Source organism: Triturus cristatus, chromosome 3_1 (assembly GCF_964204655.1).
Source record: "Triturus cristatus chromosome 3_1, aTriCri1.1, whole genome shotgun sequence".
NCBI lineage: Eukaryota > Metazoa > Chordata > Amphibia > Caudata > Salamandridae > Triturus > Triturus cristatus.
Window position 1 is genome coordinate 753,080,066 of NC_140583.1, and position 23,007 is coordinate 753,103,072.

Sequence of the window (23,007 nt, forward strand, 5' to 3'; positions counted from 1 at the left end):
CCTTAACCAAGTGTTTTTACGTGTTAATCTCTGACATAACTTACCCACCGTTAAGGCACAATTTACGATAATTGTACAACAACGTGTCCACACATGACTCTATCCACCTTGGTTGCCTAACAGTCGACACACATAGAATTATATTCTTCCCTATCCAACATGTCCGCCATGTTCCTTCTAGCCTACGTTGTTTTTTAATCTGAGTACTGACCCTACAACTAACCTTTAACAAGTGTTATCACCTTTTAATCTCTGACACAATTCACCCACTGTAAAGGCATACTTTACGATAATTGTACAACAACGTGCCCACACATGACTCTATCCATCTTGGTTGCCCCACATTCGGCACACAAAGAATAATATTCCTCCCTATCCAACATGTCCGCCATAGTTGTTGACGATACCATGTGACCTAACGTCTTGCGTGATCACCACGGTAACGCGTCACGCCCACATCACACCCCCGCTGACGTCAGGCAGCAGGAAACCACAGGTATATCTTTCCGGGTTTCCCACTCACACTCACCACCCCGGTTCCTGGCGGTTTGGGTAGGTGTACAGCATAGCGTGATTCTACGCGGGTGAGTAACCCTTGTACTCCGTACTCTTGACAATTTCCACTGCTCTCGTGAGCTGCTCTGGGCTCGCATGGTGAGCCTCTCCTCCGCTTGTACTCCGGCCGGACCCTCGGCTCCGATCAGACCGCCCAACATACTTCCCACCTTGCGGTTCTCTTCCGGTACCAAGGGATCGCGCCATACACGGTTGAGCGACCACTCGGCACCCTGTCAGTGCCACTGACCACCCTGTCACCTTTGTTTGATTTATTTATTTTTGAGTTTGACTGATTGCCTGTCTCTCCTGTGTCTTGTCCCCATCCCGCTTTCTTGACGCTGCCCATTCCCACAGGACCCAATCGGTGTCCTCTAGTCACCGCCAGGACTGTTGCTAGCAAATTCTAGCAGCCCATTAGGTGAGTCCGCAGCTACAATCCCTTGTCCATGAGTATTTTATTTGTTTTTGAACCTCAATATTTCTGTTGCATACTCTTCCTTTGCACTATACATTGGGTGTCAATATACACCAACTGGTAATATGATTAAGAAATTGTTATATGCTTATATTTACAAACCTTAACTCTGTGGTTTTCAACTTTGTGATTACCCTTGTTGTTAATTAGAAGAGAACTGTTCAGAGTGTCATCTGGAATATTATTATTATTTTTTCTCACCCGTGTCCGCAGGCAATGCACCTGAAGACGTGGTAGGTAGCACACACATCTCCACGTAGTGTAGATAGTCGCTCATGATCCTGAAGAAGTGCCAAGATCCTCCTGACACACGAGGCACGAAACATGTCGATCTATAGAGTAGAGCTTCATGATTAGACACTTTTTCTAGTACATCAGCCACTCTACACCTTTTTTAACCGGGTAGTTTACCTTCCGAATAAATTATTGACAAGGACTAACTGACCCTTTTTAACCTCACTACTTCACACATCTACACATTTCAGGCCCCCTTACCCCCATGCACCAACCGGCAGGAACAGAAGATCCCCGATAAAGAGCCCCGGTTCGGGTGCCCGTCAAGGATTGCAGCGCCGCCTTGACGAGGGGCAGAGCTCATATGATGAAGCATGACACCCAGCTTGCTGGGTGTGTGAGAGCTCTAGTTCAAACTAAGGGAATTCCCCAAGTTACCACTAGGCCGTTTTTGATGGCATTTTCTTTCTGAACCAACTCTTCTACGTACCAGAGGAACTTTGTACCCTTTTTTGTTCTGGATTGGGATATGCCAGGGCTGTGGAGGTGTTTATGGTGGCTCCTAGATACTGATGTATGTGAGCAGGTTGGAGGTGAGATTTGGGATAGTTTATTGTGAATCCTAAGTTGTGTAAGATTTGGATGGTTTGGTGAGTGTGTTGACTTGGCTTTTATTAGCCAGTCGTCTAGATACGGGAAGACATGAATTTGTTGCCATCTGAGATGTGCTGCTACTACTGCTAGACATTTTGTGAATAGTCTGGGTGCGGTTGTTACCCCGAATGGAAGGACTGTAAACTGGTAGTGTTGTCCGTCCACCACAAACCTTAAATACTTCCTGTGGGCAGGATGTATGGGAATGTGGGAGTAGGCGTCCTTGAGATCTAGTGTGGTAAGGAAATCGCCTTGTTGCAGTAGTGGGAGCACTTGTTGAAGAGTGATCATATGGAAATGATCTGAGTTGATATACAGATTTAGGGGTCTGAGGTCGAGTATTGGTCTTAGAGTACCGTCCCTTTTGGGGATTAGGAAGTAGAGTGAGTATACCTCTCTACCCTGATGTTCTAAGGGAACGGGTTCTATTATGTTCTTTTGAAGCAATGAGAGAACCTCTTGTTTGAGGAGTGTAAGATGGTCTGGTGACATGGAACGCTGTTTGGGTGGTATGTGGGGGGGGGGGTAGTTGTGAGTTCCAGGCAGTAACCATACTGGATAATTTGTGTGACCCACTTGTCTGTTGTGATGGAGTTCCAGACAGGTAGAAACAGTGTTAGTCTTCCCCTGACCGGAGTGGAATGGTCTGGGGGGAGTGGAGGAAAGTCACTGTTTTGTGGCAGGGGAGGTGCGAGTGTTGTTATTACCTCAACCTCGCACCTTGTTGTTGTTTCCTCTGTATCTGCCTCTAAAATATCCTCTACTGGGGGATGTATGTGTGGCGGTTTTGAATGTAGAGGAGGTGTCCGTTCCAAATTTTTGGAGGCTCCTCTATAGAAGGAGCGTCGAAAGGAGCCCCGTGGTTGGGGAGACTGTAGTGCTATTTCAAAAGGGAGGGAAGGATGGACAAATATTTAAACAGGTCCAGCATACAGGTCCATAAATAGAGCTCTAACAAAGAAGGTATGCAGTTCCTAATGCAGAGGTTATGTTGATGTAGAGTAGACTCTAGTGAGTATTAGAGTGTAAAAGGGGAGAAGAAACTTCTCCTAGTTGGAATAAGACCCTCACACACCCAGCCAGCTAGGTGTCATGCTTCATCATCGGGTCTGCTCCTTATCGGGGCGGCGCTGCAATCCCCGATCGGCACCCAATTAGGGGCCTTCCTGACGGAGATCTTTTTTCCAGAAGCCGATTGGTGAAGTGCAAGTGAGGGCCCTAAAATTGGTGTAGGTGATAGTGATGTGTGTATGAAAAAATCGAAAATAGGGGAGGTGGTCCACTCAGAAATATTTTAATGAACGTGGCCCCCACCCTAATTAAAAATAATACGACAAACCAACGCTATAACCAACTGCAAAGATGCTGGTTGATAGCGTCTGTCAGATGGTCGACATGTTTCTTGCCTTGTAGTCAATTTAGACGGCAATTCATCAGGACCAGAATAACTACCTACACTTAAGTGGTGGTGGTCTGTGGTAAAGTATACTATTGACCACCCTTACAGCACCCAAAGAAAGTGTGGACTCACATCGAATAAGAAAAATTATTCGTAAACATTGGAACATCTTGAACATAGGCACCCTTGATATACCCGTCCCTCGTTTTGCCTTCAAACGCACAAATAACATCAAAGATATCCTCATCCACACTAGGCCGAGAAAACCAGCTCCCATTCGCCAGAGTACCCTATGGGGTCTTCCCCCGGTTACAGGCCACTATCCTTGCGGGTCGTGCTCTGTCTGCCACCTTACGAAAGTGACAAAAACATTGGATTTTCCTAATGGGGTCACATGGACCTTAAATGCACACACCAACTGTAATTCCTCTAACTGCATCTACTTGCTGCGATGCAAATGCGATTTACTCTACATTGGCATGACCACGAGACAAGTGAAAACACGCATAATGGAACATAGAAGCAATTTTAGATGCATGAAGAATAACACCAAGATGACCACACATTTCAAAGACACACAACATTCACCAGAGTCTTTTGAATGGGGTGTATTAGAAACCCATCCCGGAATAACTAAACATGCTTTATTCCGCATTGAACAACGATGGGAGAAGTTTCTTCTCCCCTTTTACACTCTAATACTCACTAGAGTCTACTCTACATCAACATAACCTCTGCATTAGGAACTGCATACCTTCTTTGTTAGAGACTGTAGTGCTCCCATGGACTTAGCTGTCTCTGTGTCCTTTTTCATTTTTTCAAGGGCAGCGTCTACTGCTGGCCCAAAGAGCTGTTCCTGATTGAATGGCTGACTAAGTATAGTAGTTTGTACCTCTGGCTTAAAGCCTGAAGTGCGTAGCCATGCATGTCGTCGAAGGAGCACACTTGTGTTAATTGCTCTAGAGGCGGTGTCTGCGGAGTCAAGTGCACATTTAATTACTGCTTTCCCTCCTGAATGAGGTCATTTGCCTGGGTTTTATATTGGTGTGGCAGATGCTGTAAGAGAGTCTCTAATTGATCGTAGTGGGCCCTGTCATAGCGTGCTAGTAGGGCTTGGGTGTTGGCAATACGCCAGTGATTAGCGGCTTGTGCTGCTACTCTTTTGCCAGAAGCTTCCAATAGTTTTGATTCTTTGTCTGGGGGTGGTGTATCTCCTGTGGTTTGGGAGTTGGCGCGTTTCCGAGCATTGGAAATGACCAAAGAATCCAAGGGGAGTTGCCTTTTGTTATAATTAGGATCTTAAAGGGCAGGCCTATATTTCTTTTCGATCCGCGGGTTGAGAACCCTGGCACGAACGTGGTTTTTAAAGACTTTGGGGGCGTGTTTTATGACTCCTTTAATCATGGGCAGAATTTGTACAGACTTTTGAGACTGTTCGAAAGTGTCTAATAAGAAGTCTTCCTCTGGTGCGTCTGAGTGCATTGTGACGCCGTGGTATATTGCTGCTCTATTTAATAACTGGCCAAACCCCAGGTGATCATCAGGAGGTGATGGTTTTGAGGGATATGGCTGAGGGTCAGGCATGTCTGGTAAAGGGAATGCCCAATCATCCAGTGGTGAGGTGTCTGGATCCGTGAACGGATCATTAGGATCATCCCCACCCCCTAGGTCATCATCATCATCCTGTGGTGGTGGTGTATGTGATGGAGAGGGTATAGATAAGGGTGGTGTAGGCAGAGGGGGTGGGATAGGAGGCAGTATAGGAGAGGAAGGAGTTATAGGGGATGTTGAAGAGTCCTTCCTGTTTACAGGAACTGGGGCAGGTGGTGTGTCCAGTTTCCATTTTTTACATGGCACCGCGGTGACATGTCCAGTCATGGGGTTGATATAAATCTTTTTCTGCCTTGGGTCGATTGGATCTGGATGAAAAAGTTCTTGTTCTTCAGGAACAGTCTTTGGTACAGATTTTTTCAGTTCCGATTGAGGTTTTGGTTGATCGGTAGCTTGTTTGGCTTTCGGAGGCGTATGAGAGTCCTTAGCCGGTGGTTTCAGTACCGACGATGGTTTCGGTGCTGATGTGGGTTTCGGAGCCGAAGGTGTATCTGTAGGCTTGGGAACCTTCGGTGCCGGTGTGTCTATTTGCCTTGGTGTTTTCGGGGCCGAACGCTTTGAAGTCGATTTCGGTGCCGAGTGGTCATTTGTCTTCGGTGCCGAGGGTGCCGGTTGGACAATGACATGCGGTTTGCTCGGTCCCGAGCTACCGGAAGGCTTATGTTTCTTCGGAGCCGAGCCCGGAGGCGGGGCTTCGGAAGGAAGTTTTCGGTCTCGACATGGGCCAGCAGGCGAAGTCTTGACCAATGCCTTTGGTTTTGGTGGGGTTGGGGCAGGGGCAGTAGTACTCACACGTTGCCCAGGAGTGATGGGGTCGTCTGAGTCGTCTGCTTCGGAAATTATTTGTAGATCTTCGGAATCTTCTTCCGGGACATCGGGGCCTTCATCAAAGATGTCCTCTGGTTCCGGAGCTGTTCTCTGTGCCATGATGTGTCTTCGAGCCCTTCGATCTCGAATGCTCTTTTTGGATCGAAAGGATGCGCAGGCTGGACAGCTGGACTCGTTGTGTTCTGGAGATAGGCACAGGTTGCAGACTTTGTGGTGGTCACTATGCGGGAATTTTGCTCCACACTGGGGGGCATTTTTTGAAAGGCATCCTTTCCATGAACCGTAGGCCTCACGGCGTGGATAGGCCCAGCGGCCCGCTTCGATGTCCGGAATCGAGCCGATGTAATCGATGTCAAGAGTGAAGGTGCTTCGATATTTCGCGTGAAGTTTTGCGCTTCGAAAAGCTTGGAATTGATATTTCCAACCGGAGCGGAAAAGGTGCATCCGAACCCAATGGCGGAAAAAAACAATCTAACGATGGAGTTGATGCCCATGCGCACTGTCGTCCATGGGAGGAGTCACCTATCTCGTGCCCAAAGACTTCTTCCGAAGACAACAACAACCTGCAAGCCTCCGAGCCCAACACCAGATGGCGATCTACTATCCTCAGTGTGTGATCTGCAGCTCATATGCCTCGAACCTACCATTAGCTTTTTTTTTTTGTTATAAACTGAAAGCAAACTTGAGTTTTTATAACGTGCCTAGCCTTTTAAACTATCATGTCTCAAGGCCACTGTTACATTACACCCCGAGTAACCCACCAGTACATCTGCATTTGGGAAAGTAAGTGAAAGGAATGTGTCCCTTCCTCTCTTGCAAAGCACTCTTTTGTGACTAGGTTCTTGCGCTACTGCATGCATATGTTGAAAAGGAGCAGACTCAGGGATGGCATTTCATAGCAAAATAATGTAAAACCAGCCACGCCCTTCCCAAGAATTAATTTTAACGCTCAGTGTTAAAGTACTTTGACTTTCACAACAAACTATTTTCTGTTTAGATCACGTGCACCTCCCTGATCAAGAAGGCTCTCCAGTTTCTTCCCATAGGAACCTACATGCCAGCTCAATAATATCTAGGGGGCATATCAGCAACAACCGGCGATAATTATCGCTAAGCGCACTTAGCGCTAGGATAATCATTGCCGGCTAATGTGGATTTTTATCGCTGAGATAGCGTCCTATTAGTAACGCTCATCTCAAAAGTGATAAAAATCCTAGCGCTAACTGCCTAACGTGAGATTATCGATGGAAACCCAGCAATAATCTCACGAAATGTGGCGTTAGCTTGTTGATAGGGCCTCACAAACTTAGCCATGATATCCACCTTCCATAGGATATCATAGCTAAGTCAGTCCTGAAGCAGGTGTAAGGAAAGTAGCGATAACAGGGGTTAGCGCTACTTTTCTTGCCGCTATGCTTCATAGCGTGGGGCTTAATGATAGGAGAAATGTCGCTTAGCGACATTTCTCTTGTCATGTCAGGTCAGGAACGCCCACTTTGCATCTCATTAGAGATGCAAAGCTGGGCATTAAGAATACGTGCGCTAATGCAAGTTTTCCATCTTGGCGCAGCAGTCACTGGCTGAGAGGATGAACGACAGCGTGAAACCAATCTCGCATTTCTTCACATTTGGATTGCACAATATGAGGTTGCATTCTGTAAACACAAAGAAAAGTGCTTCGAAAACATTAATTACAGTCCTGGAATAATCAACATTGTATTGTAGCCAGAGACAGCCCTTCCAGCCGCAGGGGCAGTGGTGCAAGGTATCTGGAGTCGAGAGATTAGCAAAAGTGTTAACCATTACAGCCATGGCTTTCAGGCAGAACCACAAATAATAAAAAATATTTATTAAGATAATGGACACCATCACTAGACACACTTATATATATGTGTTAATCATCTATTATAAACGTGATCTTCACTATCAGTGATTGGTTATTGGACAATCTGTCAAGTCTAGATATGGCTTCCAGGTATATCAATTCTACTGATATGTAAAGCGAGCAGATATTTCTCCTGGCAATGGCTACACTAGACAAGGCTATCACCTGTTGCCACAAGTGGAAAGTGCACACTCTATGCAGAGACAGCAATTAGTGGGTTGCTTTGGCTTGGTACACCACTTGTAGGTGGGATGGGTTAGTATGGGTTTATCGTTTCAGTAGAACACGATTGTCATGGTCATTAAAATAATCGCAGAGTGGTAAGTAAAGGTTTGCCAGGTGAAAGTAGCACCAGTGAGTTACCTCCACAGTCAAGCACTGTGGCTAAATGGTACTACTTTGACATGATGTAACATGCCACCGTACCTTGGTTTTAACCCTACTATCATGATGTTAGCAGACAGGCCGTCCAATCCCTTTTATGAAGTCACTTAAGTTGGTCTTTTGGCAAGTAAGTCACCCTCTTTAGTATTTCTGCCACGTTTGCGTTAGGTATGGGAGAGGAGGGGAGTTTAGTGAAATGTTCATCCAATAGTCATGATATATGGGATGGGACAAAAGGAGCAGGCAGCTAAGTCATCTTAAATTGGGGGAATGAGAAATTGGTGGGAATGTAAAATCAATGTGCACATAGTCTGCTAAGCTGCCTCCCTCCTCACTAAGGGGTCAGGAAAGGAAGCACTTACTGCATGTCATTTCGGTGCAGCAGGGGTTATCTGGCACTGGGACCTCAACCAGCTCAAAGCCTTTCTTGTCACATGCTGGTGGAGTGGACTCTTGACACTTGATTTCCTCACACTGGACTGAAATGGTATTGATGTTGCAGGAGCATTTCTGGCAGTTGCTTGTCCATGACTCTCCCGGCTGGACCACAGGGTAAAAGAACAGGGGGTTAAAACAACCTTTGAGGCGATCGCACTCTGGAATATCATGGCACTCTGATACCAGCGACAAAGTGTCGAGGATCAAACTGCCAAACGGTAAGTGCATACTGGGAAGTATAAATGTACTATTGTTAACCCCACTTCTATGTATATCTTAGCGCTATATATATCGTGACGGTCTATATATGTGGAGTTAGGAAAAGAAAATCTATACATACTTATCTTTTGATATTTTTGTCCATGGTATTTTGTCCATTATATTAGGATGTCACAATATTTTGTATTTGATACTCAGAATATACAGTCGTTAACCAATTGCGACAGTACCTCCAGGCTAAGGAGCACTTTTAAAGGTATCTAAGATGGCAGAACTTCCCCACACAAGTCTCCTCCAACCCATCCCACCCCACTCATGAGAAATGTAACATTGACTATCCTTTACAAGCGATTGTACCTCGCTGCTGTGCAGAAAGGTCCCAGGTACAGCGCTTAACGTCAGATGGGCATTATCTCTGTATGGTAAGGTCTTGTATACCGTTATGAGTTACTTCACTGTGAACCCCTAACAGAACCCTGAACAAAGCCGTAATCAGTGATTCCCCTATACGTCATGCAGTTCTAATGAAAACTTACACCTCTGTATAGGCTTTTCTTTAAACTAGAAACTACCAGCAGCATTTCAACAGCAGACCTAACTTGGATATCGGCCTTCTGTGCACACTGGTTACACAATGTTATTCATACCATAACATGTTATTAGAGTGATAAATATTGGCTAGGGCACCCCACGACACTGACATAGGAGCGCACAGACACACATACAGACACACACCATGCCTGTCTCGAAAGAAGAGCTGAAACCAAAAAGCCGCTGCCCACCAGAGAATGTTATATATTTCGGATATGAGATGAAAGCCAGTGCTAGTAAATGTACAATGGTGGACTCGCCATTCTAGGTTTTCCGTCAGGTCCCACGCAGCCTGAATAAAGAAAGGACAGGCTTTTACTTGAAGTTAATAACACATTCCACATGAAGGTCTTTAGAATTATAGCTACGTTTTTCACAGCCAACTACTGTCTAACAAGGGGGGGCGCTAGGTGGTGCCAAACCAAGATGGCCGCGCTTTAGCAAGGCTCTCGCCCGACCGGGCACTTTTCCTATCCTTTAGAGCATCCTGACCATCCTATCCTGCCTCTTGATATCTCCGTTGGACGCCTGAACACTCGTGGAGTACAGCTGTACCAGCGGTGTCGCTGTAACCTGGCGACCGGCTGGGGAATCGGCGTGTGTTCGCCTGGGTGGAGTGACTGTTGGCGCTGTGGCCAGCAGAGGCGCGGCGTCGGCCCGCCAGGAAAGTCCGTGGCTTTCTGCGGCCTTTGTGCCGCGACGGAGACGTCGCCCCACGAGAAGAGCCGAGCACGAGAGGGAGCCGGGAAGTCGCGGAGTAGATGACAGCGCCTGCGGTGCCCTGGAGGTAGGAGTCTTCCCCGAGCTTGGGGGTGTGACAATGCGATCGGCTGCAGCCCGGGACTCGGGCGGCCGCGACTCAACACTGGATGCAGGAATCTGTGGGGGCCTGGATACTGCCACAATTTGCCCGCCACTGCTTTGGCCCCTTGAATGCGTTGCCTGGCTGTGAGTAGGCCCCCCTTCCGCTGAACTGACCTGCCCTGGAGGGGTGCTATTGTGCTTCCCGCGGTTCGCGTGGGGGAGGGGAGGAGCTCCCCGCGCGCTGCAGCCTATCCGGCCGGGATACGTGCACCGTCTGCCGACCCACCTGGGCTGAGGGCCGGCAAAGCCCGGAGTCAATATAGGCCGACTGCCCTGGGGGGTGAGTGGAGTCTCGGGGGAGCGCCTTCTCCCTTGGCTTGCGGTGGAGGCAGGCGAGCGAGGCCCGGCTGAACTTTTGGAAGCGGCCTCCCCCCTCCTGCCCTCTCGCCCTCCCCCTTCTGCGGCCCCCGGCCGAACAACGCGTCGTGGCTGCTGACGTGGCTGGCCCCGGACGCAGGGGCGCGCCGGGTCTGGAGTGCGGTCTGGACGCTTCCCGCCTCGGGATACTGGGACGGGGCCACCCGTCGGTCGGAAGGCGGGTACATACACTACCGGGGCCTGCGGGGGGAGTGGGCCCAGCTTGCTACGTGCCCCGATTTACGGCTTGGGATCGCCGCTGAGCTGGCGCGGGTTCGGCCGCCCTTGTGCTGAGGGGGCCGGACACGGCGAGGTCTGCCTGCTGCTCCCTCCTTTCACCCGCTCACTGTGCGAGGGCCACGAAACACCACCCCTCACGCTGCCCTTCGGAACCTGCATCACCGGACTGGTCTGCTCTCGCCCCTGGTTTGCGGGGCTCCCCCTGTCGTCCGAGCTGTCGGGGGGGCCTGGTCTCCGGAGTGGGCGGGCTGGGCCATGGGACGCAGCGATGCCAGGCAGTCTAAGCTGCCGTTCGAGGCCAAGAAGGCTCCCGTGACGGCGTCTGAGTCGGGGAGCGATCCGTCTGCCGCTAGTGCCCCGGACGATGAATGGAAGTCCCTATTGGTGAGCATGAAGAACAGCCTGTCGTCCATAGACTCCAAAATAGACACCATCAATACCCGATTGGACAGTGTGGTTGCTAAGCTGGAGCACCATGATACACGTATCAAGGAAACGGAGGAAAGGATCTCTACCCTTGAAGACGGAGCCACTTCTACCGATAGGCAGGTAACCCAAATGGACAGGCTCCTCAAAATCATAGCGGACAAGAATGAGGATTTAGAGGCAAGGTCCCGTCGCAATAACATCCGCGTTCTGGGCCTTGCGGAGTCCACCAACACAGGGAAAATGGAGGTCTTCATCGAGAACCTTGTCGTTGAACTGTTTGGGAAAGAATCCTTCTCCTCACACCTCATCGTGGAAAGGGCCCATAGATCTCTGGCTGCCCGACCTCCACCTGGTGCTCAGCCGCGGCCCGTCATTGCGCGCTTCCTTAACTACAGGGACCGAGACGCGGTGCTGAGACGCGCGCGAGAGATTGGCACGGTGGTGTATGGGAATGCCACACTATCCTTCTTCCCTGACTTCACTGCCTCGGTACAGGAGGCCAGGCGGAAATTCCCTGGGGTAAAAAAGAAACTACAGACCCTGGAGCTGCCCTACGCCATGCTCTACCCTGCGAAGTTAAAAATCTCTCATCAAGGTAGGCTGCATTTTTTCCAAACTCCACAGCAGGTGGAAGACTTCCTCAAGCATCATAAGAAAGACATAGGCGAAGCTGGGGCGGGAGGGAGGCGCTCTGGGGCGTCTTCGCCGATGGCACAGCAGGACTGCTGAATATACACGGCCTGACTAGAAGTATATATCCTGGTGAGGCATTTATAATGTTTAGGACTGATGTCTGAGGAACTGGTATATCTTACAATCTGTGCCCGGTCACCCGCCTCCGTCCCGCACTGAGATACCAGAAGCATATCTGGTTCCTAGTGGGTGTAAGTAGAGAGGCGGTGGGCAGGTTTGGTGCCCTTAGGCATAATCCCCCGATGGGCGAACCCCTATACACCCCATCCCTCAGTAGGGGGGGGGCACTAGTTATTTCCTTTTTGTTGTTAGAGTTGGTATTGGTTGGGGCGGGTGGGGTAGGGAGGGAGCTATGTACCCGGCTAGTAGGGGGTGCCGGTGTGGGAGGGTGCCAACTCCGACTTGTTTCAGTGGTCTTAGACTCATCAGTACTCTACACATTGAGCTGGGAGGGGGCGGCAATTGTTGGGGGGGTTTGTTCTCTTAGTGAAACTGTGTGCTACACGACTTTATATGCTATGACAATATGCCACGGATATTTATGTCTGTATGAATGGGAGATGTAGTTGACTCTCGGCCCACTGTGCAATTTCAACTTGTATCATGGAACGTACGAGGGCTGAATAACCCGAGGAAGAGGAGACAGGTCCTGGGGTATCTAGACAGGCAAGGTGTGTCTGTTGCTATATTACAGGAGACACACCTATTACCGAGTGGGTCCCCCTTATTTGCATCCCGTTGGGCGTCGTGTAGAGTGTTCTCATCCTATTTGAACTATGCTAGAGGTGTCACGATTTTGGTAAGATGGGGGTTGGGGTTTATACCCGCCGGGACCGAGGTGGACTCTGGTGGCAGGTACTGTTTGGTCTGTGGGACGTTGCACTCACACACAATACTTTTTGCTTGTTACTATGGCCCCAACGTGGACGATCCGGCCCCATTTCTTACGCTGTGGGGGAAGATTCAAACCCTGAGAATTGCTCATGTCATAATAGGGGGCGATTTCAACCCCGCGCTCCGGCCTGCGACGGACAGATCACACCCTCAGTCGTCACACTACACGCACACCCAACGCACAGTGTTAGGAGTAGTTGAGGAACACCACCTGGTCGACGCATGGAGGCACTCACACCCCTCGCTCAGACAGGGTACTCATTACTCAGCAGTGCACTCTACATGGGCACGCATAGATTACATATTTCTGTCAGCCGGTCTTTCCCCATGGGTGGCTCGGACACTGCATCTCGCCCGCACTTTCTCCGACCATTCTCCGGTCCTCCTTTCACTGCGCATACCTGTAGCGTTGTCCCCTTATTTGAGTTGGCGCCTAAACCCGGCGCATCTCACGGATTCGGCCTTCAGGACGGAACTGGAGCAAGATATTCAGCAGTTTTTCTAACGTAATGTAGATTCGGTGTCCAGTCTTTCCACGGTCTGGGAAGCATTCAAAGTCACTTTGAGAGGCTGGTGTATAGCTAAAGGGGGAGGGGTCCTTAGATCTTTGCACGGGGATCTGCGCAAACTGGAAACTGAGATGCGCCACTTGGAGGGCGAATTAACGCAGTGCCCGCGGGAGGCAGTAACTGCAGCGCAACTAAGAGAGAAAATGACTGAATATACTGAAGCGGCAGATAGGGAATGCAAGTTCCTAGGGAAACTGTTTGTTGCGCGGGTATACGGCGAAGGCGACAGACCCGGCAGAGCGTTAGCCTCAGCAGTCCGACCACTTAGGTATCGCAATTACGTAGCCTCCCTGCTAGACGAACAGGGAGTCCCGCAGCGTGACCTCCCGGATCAGCTTCGGATCCTCACTGACCACTACACCAGACTCTACACCTCACACAGGATGACACCGATCAATCTACATGAGTATCTCGATGACACGGCTATAGCCTGGCTGGGCCCTTCTCAGCAGAAATTCCTACACCACGAAATCGAATTAGACTAAATAAATGAAGCTATAATGTCCATGTCTTCGGGTAAAGCACCGGGTTCGGACGGGTTACCGATTGACTTTTACAAAGCTTTCAATCACGTCCTTGACCCGGTGCTGAAGCAAGTATACTACACCGCACTAGAGGAGGGTTCCCTGCGGACTACGATGCGCGAGGCCCTTATCACGTCATTGTTGAAACCGGGGAAGCCACCAGAGCAATGTGATTCGTATAGGCCTCTATCGTTACTGAATGCGGATACTAAAATACTTGCAAAGGTACTGGCCACGCGCCTTCATCTCCTGATGGAACGCCTGGTCCTCCCGGACCAGGCGGGGTTTGTCCCTAATCGTGCGACTGCACATAATCTGCGCAGCCTGCAGGCCGTGCTGCAGGATATCGACCCTCAGTGCGAGGCTGCCGCGGTTTTCCTAGATGCCACCAAGGCGTTTGATTCCCTGGAATGGGATTACCTTTTGGCGCTGCTGGAGCGGATGGGCATTCCCTTCAGTTTCTTGAACTGGATCTGGTTGTTATATTGCCGGCCAAAGGCTATGGTCTTGCTTAATGGTGCCCGCTCTGCCCCCTTTGTCATCCGCAGGGGAACCAGACAGGAGTGCCCCCTCTCTCCGGTGCTGTTCGCTATCGCGATTGAACCCTTGGCGGCCAAACTCAGGCAGCACCACAACCACCGCTCTCTTATATACCCTGAACGCCAGCTCCTTATTGCTCTTTACGCGGATGACATAACCCTTTATGTGCACAAGCCGCAAAAAAATCTAAACCCTTTACTGCGTGAAATAACCAAATTTGGAGCCATAGCTGGGATTCAGATAAACTGGGCGAAGTCGGCCTTATTCCCCTTGACTGACAAGACACTGCAGTTCCCTCTAGACTACCCCTTGGTGTGGGAGTCGGAGGAGATTAAATACCTGGGCATCAGAGTGACCAGAAACCGGGAGACCCTTCTCAGGGCTAATTATGGGACGGCACTTGACAACATTTCTGATAATGTCACTAAATGGATCCATCTCCCGCTGTCTATGGCAGGGCGTATTTCCCCGATCAAGATGGTGGTTCTCCCCAAATTGCTATACCTTTTTACCAACATACCATACAACCCAGGTTCCTACTTCTTCCGGGCTCTTAACTCCCAAATGTCGCGTCTAATCTGGGGTGGGAAACAGGCCAGACTCGGGATGCGGACCCTCATGTTGCCTTACCACCAGGGGGGGTTCAATGTGCCGAATTTTCGGCGCTACTACGACTGCGCCCAAGGGCACTTCGCGGTCTATTGGTTACACCCCCCACCCTTTATGGCGCACCTGGCAGTTGAAGATGGGTATATGAGACCTGAGCAACCTTCAGGTTATCTATATTCGGAGGTCCGGATCGGAGATAGGGACCCCACTACGGTTGACTGCACGGCACGGGCCTGGAAACGCATTGCGGAACATCTGGAGGTCAAATTCCTATACTCTCCTCGTATGCTCCTAGCTCATGACCCCAGACTGAGTGTTGCCTGAGAAGAACTCGGTCGCAAAATGCTCACTAGGCTCGCGATCCGCACGTGGGGTGACCTATATCACCAGGGGAGTTTCCGCACGGCGGCACACTTCTTTGGCGAGGATTCCCCGTCGGCGATGGATACTTTTCTTTACGTTCGGCTGCGGCAAAATATAAAGGCGGTCACGCCTAATTTCCCGGAGGAGCCAGCTGTATTGGCGCCTCTTCATGCTCTGCTGCAGGCAGACACTCCGAAACATGTAGTCTCCATGTTGTATGCCCATGCACAGGCGGCTCCGCCCCCCTCTCTCAGAGCACGCGCGGACTGGGACAGCGACCTGGGGGCCCAAATGTCGGACGAACAATGGGAGGAGAGTTGTTCTCATGCTACTGCAGTGACGGGTAATGCCCGACTTAGATTAGTTCATTTTAAATTTTTGCACCGCCTCTACTATACCCCTGCCAAACTGTGCCGGTTCGGACTGAGGGATGACGACCGCTGTGGGAGGTGCAGGGGATCAGGCGCTGAGTTCCTGCAACTGGCTTGGACGTGCCCAGCCGTTGCTACTTATTGGGAGGAGGTCTTCGCGGCCCTGTCCGAGATGATCGGGGTGGTCACCGCGCCTTGCCCTGCGCTTGCCCTTCTGGGCTGTTCGTATCCGGCGCTGAAGGCACATCGGAAATTCTTCACTTTGGGTCTTCTGCTGGCGAAACGACACGTGGCGTGCAGATGGGGACGGGGGCGAGCGCCTAAATTCAAGACTTGGCTGAGTACGATGTCCACTTGGCAGGAAAGACTTCATCAGTACGCTGACCTCTTGCCCCCCAATTCGCGGCCTAGGGATCTCTGGGGGCCCCTCGTCGCGTACCTCCTGCGGGCTCGGAATGAGGGCGATTCCGAGGACGGCGGGACTGGGAATGTAGAGAGAGCTAGCTCATCCACCATGCTTTGTCCTGATCCTCCCCTGTTGACTACGGCGGTAGATTGATTTCCTTGGCCCCCTTTCTCATTCTTTCCCTCCCCACGCATGGCATACGGGCATTCCCTGTACGCCCGGACTGGGTACCCGCTTTCTGGTAAGATTGCATTCCGTGCACCGGTTACACGGGTGGGAGGGGGTGTGAGGTAGAAGTTTCCCGGGACTACGGACACCATACAGCCTACCCTACCACAGCGCATGCTGTGTGGCATTGACGGATGTAGCACCAGTTCACGTTCACTAATTGCATCAACGATATCTCCTCCCAGGTCATTGGCTGCGTCAGTTAAGTGCAGAGCAACATCACACCGAGCTTGGACCATACCCAGCAATGGGACACTTTACACTATGGCCCTGCACTGGACAGTTCCTTACGCCACATACTAAGTATGGTGGATATGCACTGGGGGAGTACAGTTCTTCTTGGAGTTCAAGGTTGGTTACAACAAAATGAAAAGAAACCTCAGAGAGTCACTGGTCGAGTACCCCTTGCTGTTTTTACTGTCAATGTATGCATCCTTCAACAGCTGGTATATACTACTCCGCGGCCGGCCCATGTGGGTTGTAGGCAACATGCGGTGTTCTGGAATTGCTCCTGTTTAACAAGTGCTATACGTCTGTTGAACTGCATGTGGTTGCTGCCAGCCTGGTACCATGGTTGTAGGCAAGAAGCTGTGTACTATCTGCTACTGACCAATAAAGGTTTAAAAAAAAACAAAAAAAAACTACTGTCTAACAAGAACCACAGTTTATAGACGAAACCAAGTCAAGGGAAACCAGGTTGGAAATTCTGACTAACGAGCAACAAAAGAGCGAAAAGGGTGAGCAGTCCGTTCAACCAGTTCTTTTTAGGGGGGAATGGTTCTGCGGAAAGAACCTCAGGAGGATGCATGTAGGAAAGGATGAGATAGTTCTTGCGGGTGCATTCTGGATACCAAAGATCAGTGGATTTGTTCCTCGCAGCGTGGGTATGGCCTATGTTTTATTCCCTGAGGAGGCTACCCATTAACAGCACAACCATCACCAGTGGGAAGTTGCTGAGGCAGTTGGCAGAGACACTGACTGCAAAACTCGATTTTAGGAAGCACAGTTCTCTTAACATAAAACCCAACTCCTCCATCGTGCAGCAAGGAACCACTGCCATCATCATGCTTTACTTTATAATGTGCATTTGTCCTAACACAATAGAAATTTCTAGTGTTAATCTATTTAATTCTAAAAGAGCCCAAAGGCAGTGACAGAGCACAGCCATGGTCTGACACTATGACACAGAAGCAGGGACTGCATACTGTACTGCGTAAGCCAACACTGGCTTGACCACTCACTGCATCAAACATTTGGAGCTGGAGGAATTTTCTATATTTCTTAGCTATGTACTACAAAATGCAGTTTCCTGACATTTTGTTTACTCGTTCTCTCAGTTATCATAGAAGTAATCTATTCCTAATGCTGGGCATGTCTCAGCGCACCCAGACATGTAGTGGATGGGGTATCTCTGCCAATGCCCATGCATTCTTTAAATGTTCACATCAAAGGGTGTCATTGTAGGAAACTACTCAACCTGGTGCTTGGCCAAAAAAAGAGGGAAAGTGGAAGGCACAAGACCCTACCTTCTGAACTTTAGACAAGCATTGGTTCACTATTATATCTAGATTTTACATGATTAGTTGGCTGCTCATTGTCAGCAGAATGGTTTTGTAAGGCTTCAGGTGTGCAAAGCTGAATATTAGTAGGAGTGCAAGGCACACCTTGTCTCTGCTTGGGTTTTGGCAGCACTTACTTTTGCATTCGTACTGCAAGCAACAGCCTTTCTCGTCATAGACCTGTTTGGGTGCTAATCCACTGTCACATGTAATCTCCTTGACGGGTGGGCATTCAACATGCTGCAGGGTGATGTTCCCGCCAAGTTCGCAGGTTGCGTTAGTGCATTAGTGAATCCTCCTGAGGCGGAAAGCCGGGAGAGTTGATAGCGATATTTTAACGATTTTAAAAATATTGTGATACCGGGTATTTTAGAATTACCTGCTCTTGGGCACATAACGCTGCTATTTCAAGCACCCTCGCACAGCCGAATTATCGCTGTAGCGGGTGAGTGTTTGTTGTGTTTTTTTGCCGCCATTCCCCGACCCAGCAGACCCGCCCACTCGCGCTGGCCACGCCCCCTGCGCCGGGCTATTTAAACTTGTGCTGACTACAAGCGCTACCACTACAGAATCCTCCTGAGGCGGAAAGCCGGGAGAGTTGATAGCGATATTTTAACGATTTTAAAAATATTGTGATACCGGGTATTTTAGAATTACCTGCTCTTGGGCACATGACGCTGCTATTTCAAGCACCCTCGCACAGCCGAATTATCGCTGTAGCGGGAGAGTGTTTGTTGTGTTTTTTTGCCGCCATTCCCCGACCCAGCAGACCAGCCCACTCGCGCTTGCCACGCCCCTCCCAACACCTCTTCCACTTCCATAAAAGATGTGCATCTATCGGAAGCGCAGCGGATGAGCGCATCGGTGGCGACGATTGCGCACCGAAGGCGCTTAAGGCAAGCTTGTCTGTGCTCGTCCGTGCCAAGTCCAGGCCCAGGGCTACCCCCCTGGCTCTGACGAGCCATCCATCGCTCAAACTCCGACAGTACGGAAATACACTTCCGACCAACTTCGAAACCTTAGGTCTTCGGCAACTTGGCCACATTCCATACAATGTTTACGGTATACTAACCCTATGATAGGTCCTCATAAGTGCCCTACCTGCACTACTCCTACCTCCCTAGCCAACCCCTCCCTCCAAGTCTTAGCTGCACTTATCAATGCACGCTCTGTGCCGAAACATAAAATGGAAATCTCAGATTTTATCGAGTCACACAACCTAGACCTCCTGTTCATCACCGAGACTTGGGGTGACGACTCTTCAGGCCCGGATTTTAGAACAGCCACCCCTGAAAATTACTGTGTTTACAGACTAGATAGAATGAGAAAAAGGGGGAGGGCTAGCCATTATTTACCGGGATCACCTCAAAGTTAAATTCACTGATCTTAAACATAATGACTGTGAGGCCTTGTCTTTTTCCATCTGTCTCTCTGACAACCAATCATTTGTAGGCATTTTACTCTATCGCCCGCCGGGGTCCAGAGCTAAATTCCTCAACAATCTTAATAACCTAATAGAGGTCACAGCTGGAGCTCCTTACTTCACCATACTGGGAGATTTCAATTTCCATCTTGAGTCCAGCTGTGACCCTGATACCTCGACGCTAATTAACGATCTAGCAGCAGCCGACTTCCAGCAAATTGTCAACCAGTCTACCCATAAAGCTGGACATACTCTGGATGGTATATTCACTATTAAGCCACATATTGTGGTTGCAGACGTGATCCCTCTCATCTGGACGGATCACTCAGCAGTCTGCTTTTCCATCAAACTTAAATCCATTCCTCTTTCGACTGTTTCATCTTCTCTTATCTCCTTCAGAGATTGGAAAAATATCAACACTTCGTACCTTGCTTCTATGTTGTCTGACAGCCTCAGCACCACCGAACAGGATCCATTTTTAGCCTCTACTAACTATCTCAACAGTTTAAACACAGCATGTCACGCGTTAGCACTAGTAAAAACCTTCCATCGTAGCAGACAGCTCCCTTCGGCCCCTTGGTTCACAGAATCCCTTCGCCTTCAGAGACAATATTGCAGAAATTTGGAAAGACTCTGGCGCCGTTACTACAATCCCACGGACAAAGTCCTTTATAAAAGCACCCTTTCCAAATACAAGTATCTTATTGTCTCCGCAAAGAGCGACTACTACACCTCCCAAATCAATCAGGCAAAAAACTCTGCAAGACAATTGTTCCAGGTAGTCACTCAACTGTCTAATCCCCCCACTCCGCGCCCTGCTGTTTCTCAAGCCCTCCGTAACTCTGTTGCCGAGTTCTTTGAAGACAAGGTTATTTCTATTTTCTCAGCATTTACCCACTCTGCTCCCACTACTACCACCAATCAATGTCACCCTATTAATACTCCTATTTTTTCAAATTTTGAAGCAACCATTGAGGAACAAATCAGACGTTTAATTTCCAGCACAAAATCAGGATCACCCCTAGATCCGTGCCCCCCTGCCACTCTCAATATCATCCCAGATGCCATCTCCCCCGCACTGACTAACATCTGCAATGCTATGTTCAGCACGGGCTCCTACCCCCAGTGTGGAAGGAGGCTATCATTAAGCCACTACTAAAAAAAACCACGCTTGATCCCCTCCTCCCAGCCAGCTATCGACTCATTGCATGTCTCCCTTTCCCTGCAAAGATATTCGAGAAAACCATGAACATACAACTCTCCAAATTTATTGAAAATAACAACTCACTGGATGAAACCCAATTTGGGTTTAGACAGGGTCATGGAAACGAAACTGCCTTACTAAAAGCGGCAGATGAAATAAGGAAGACATTGGATAAAGGTGGAGCGGCAGTACTAATACTGCTGGATCTCTCCGCAGCCTTTGACACGGTCGATCATGTCACCTTGATCGACCGTGTCTCAGCATTAGGCATTCACGATAAGGCCAGAGAGCTTCTCGCCTCCTTCTTAATGGACCGTCCACAGACAGTAAGAATGGGCCATTTTTTCTCCCTTACCTTCACCCTTCCTTGCGGAGTGCCGCAGGGATCCTCGCTAAGTCCGACACTGTTTAATATTTATGTTGCGGACTTGGCGAGGGTGATAAAAACCTACGGTATTGCCCTCACGACCTACGCCGACGACACACAACTGGTGCTATCGGTGCACAACGATGGCGCAGCAGTTGCTGCCAACTTTCAAGAAGGAATGCTGGCAATCAGTTCCTGGATGTCATCAAACTGTCTCAAACTTAACTCTGATAAAACAGAGGTGATGACATTCGGGAAACTGGAACCTACTTGGTCCCCCATATGGTGGCCAACGAAGATGGGAGCTCCACCAGTACCTGTCACTAAGGTCCGCAATCTTGGAGTCACGTTTGACCACAAAATGACCTTCCATCATCATGTCAACTCTGTGGTCTCCTCATCCTTTTTCATCCTGAAAAGGATCAAAAAGCTGTTACCCTACCTTCCCACTTCAGCTGGCAAAACCTTAATTAGCATGTTGGTTTTCTCAAAAACAGACTACTGCAATGCCCTTTTTCTGAAAGCCCAGGAAAAAGTCCTTAACAGGCTGCAGTTAGTTCAGAACGCCTCAGCCAAAATCTTATTGGGCATCCCTAAGTTTTCTTCAATCTCCCCTTACATTCAACAACTGCACTGGCTACCTGTCAAGAGCCGCACAAAGTTTAAGGCACTGTGCATCGCCTATAAATCTATCAATAACCTAGGCCCACAGTTTCTTAAAGACGCCCTCTGCCCACTTGAAAACCCAAGAACGCTTCGTTCCTCCTCTGCCCATCTGTTCAAGGTTCCGCGAACCAAAAGAGCCAACTGGGATGACAGATGTTTTACGATTTCCACTGCTAAACTCTGGAACACTCTCCCCTTCACATCAAAACGGCTCCCACACTCCTCAGCTTTAGGAAGAAATTAAAAACCTGGCTTTTCTCACGGTAAATTTCTGCCACAGCATCATTCTGTAGATTGAGCGCCGAGACACCTCCGGGTATTTGCGCGCTATAAAAAACGCAAGAAACATAAACATAAACATTTGTTAATTTCCCATGTTTCACCAATCTGTAACAAAAAAGTGGTTTAAGTCTTTGAGGTAGAGACTCCCAAATATGTGTCATTCTTTTTTACCTAAGATTGAGTACTACTGTCATCACGTCATATCAATTGCCCGGACAACGATATCAGCATTTTTGATTTTACTTACTGGGTAGGGCATGGCAGTGTCTTCATCACACTGAAGTTTGATAAATACCTTTAACAAGGAGTCCCAGCATATAAAGGCACACATTTCAGAGAGGAAGCTCACATTATCTTCCCTTTACAGCTCCATCCATTCAGAATTGTGAGACCAGAATTTGTGAGATATTATTTTATTTACCTTGAGAGTAAATAAACAAGGAGATCTGACCGAATAATAAACCCAAAAAAGCTCACTTGCAGGAATTGGCTGCCTGGTATATCAATTTACCTCTCTGTAGGGTTCTACACTTTCACAGCCCTCGGAGACAGTGGCGTCCGGACGTTTGTGAGTGGTTGGCAGCGATCCTGAGGTTGAAGGTGTAGTGGTGGCGCCAGGGCTTTCCATTGTGCTTGGGGTGGTTGCTTCAGTTGTACCTTCTTGAGTAACTGGTGTCGCAGTAGTGATTGGCGAAGTGACTTGTGGCGGTGGGATACCAGTGGTTATGAAGGGACCCTTGGACCTCACAGGTGTGCAGTCGGCACCGCAAATGGCACAGTATAAGCAGCCTTCATTATCTGTTGTATTGTAGATGACGCCTCTTGAATGATACGAGAAGCACATTTTCTAGTGAATGATAAAGTGACAACATTAGAAAATAAACAAGCTAAATAGTTCTTCTTTTGATGGTAAGAGCTGTATCACCAACAGTAAGGAAACCCCTGCAATTTACAAACCCTCTCATTTACAATATCTGGCATTAGATTTTAATGTCTTTACCTTACCAATATGAGTTTTTACACCTGCTAATGTTAATCAGAATGCCCAATTTCCTTCCTGGAATCAAGGCCAATACTATTGACCTAAACATTTTTGCATTCACTACACTGGCCTAATCACTGTATCACAGCAAAAATATATAT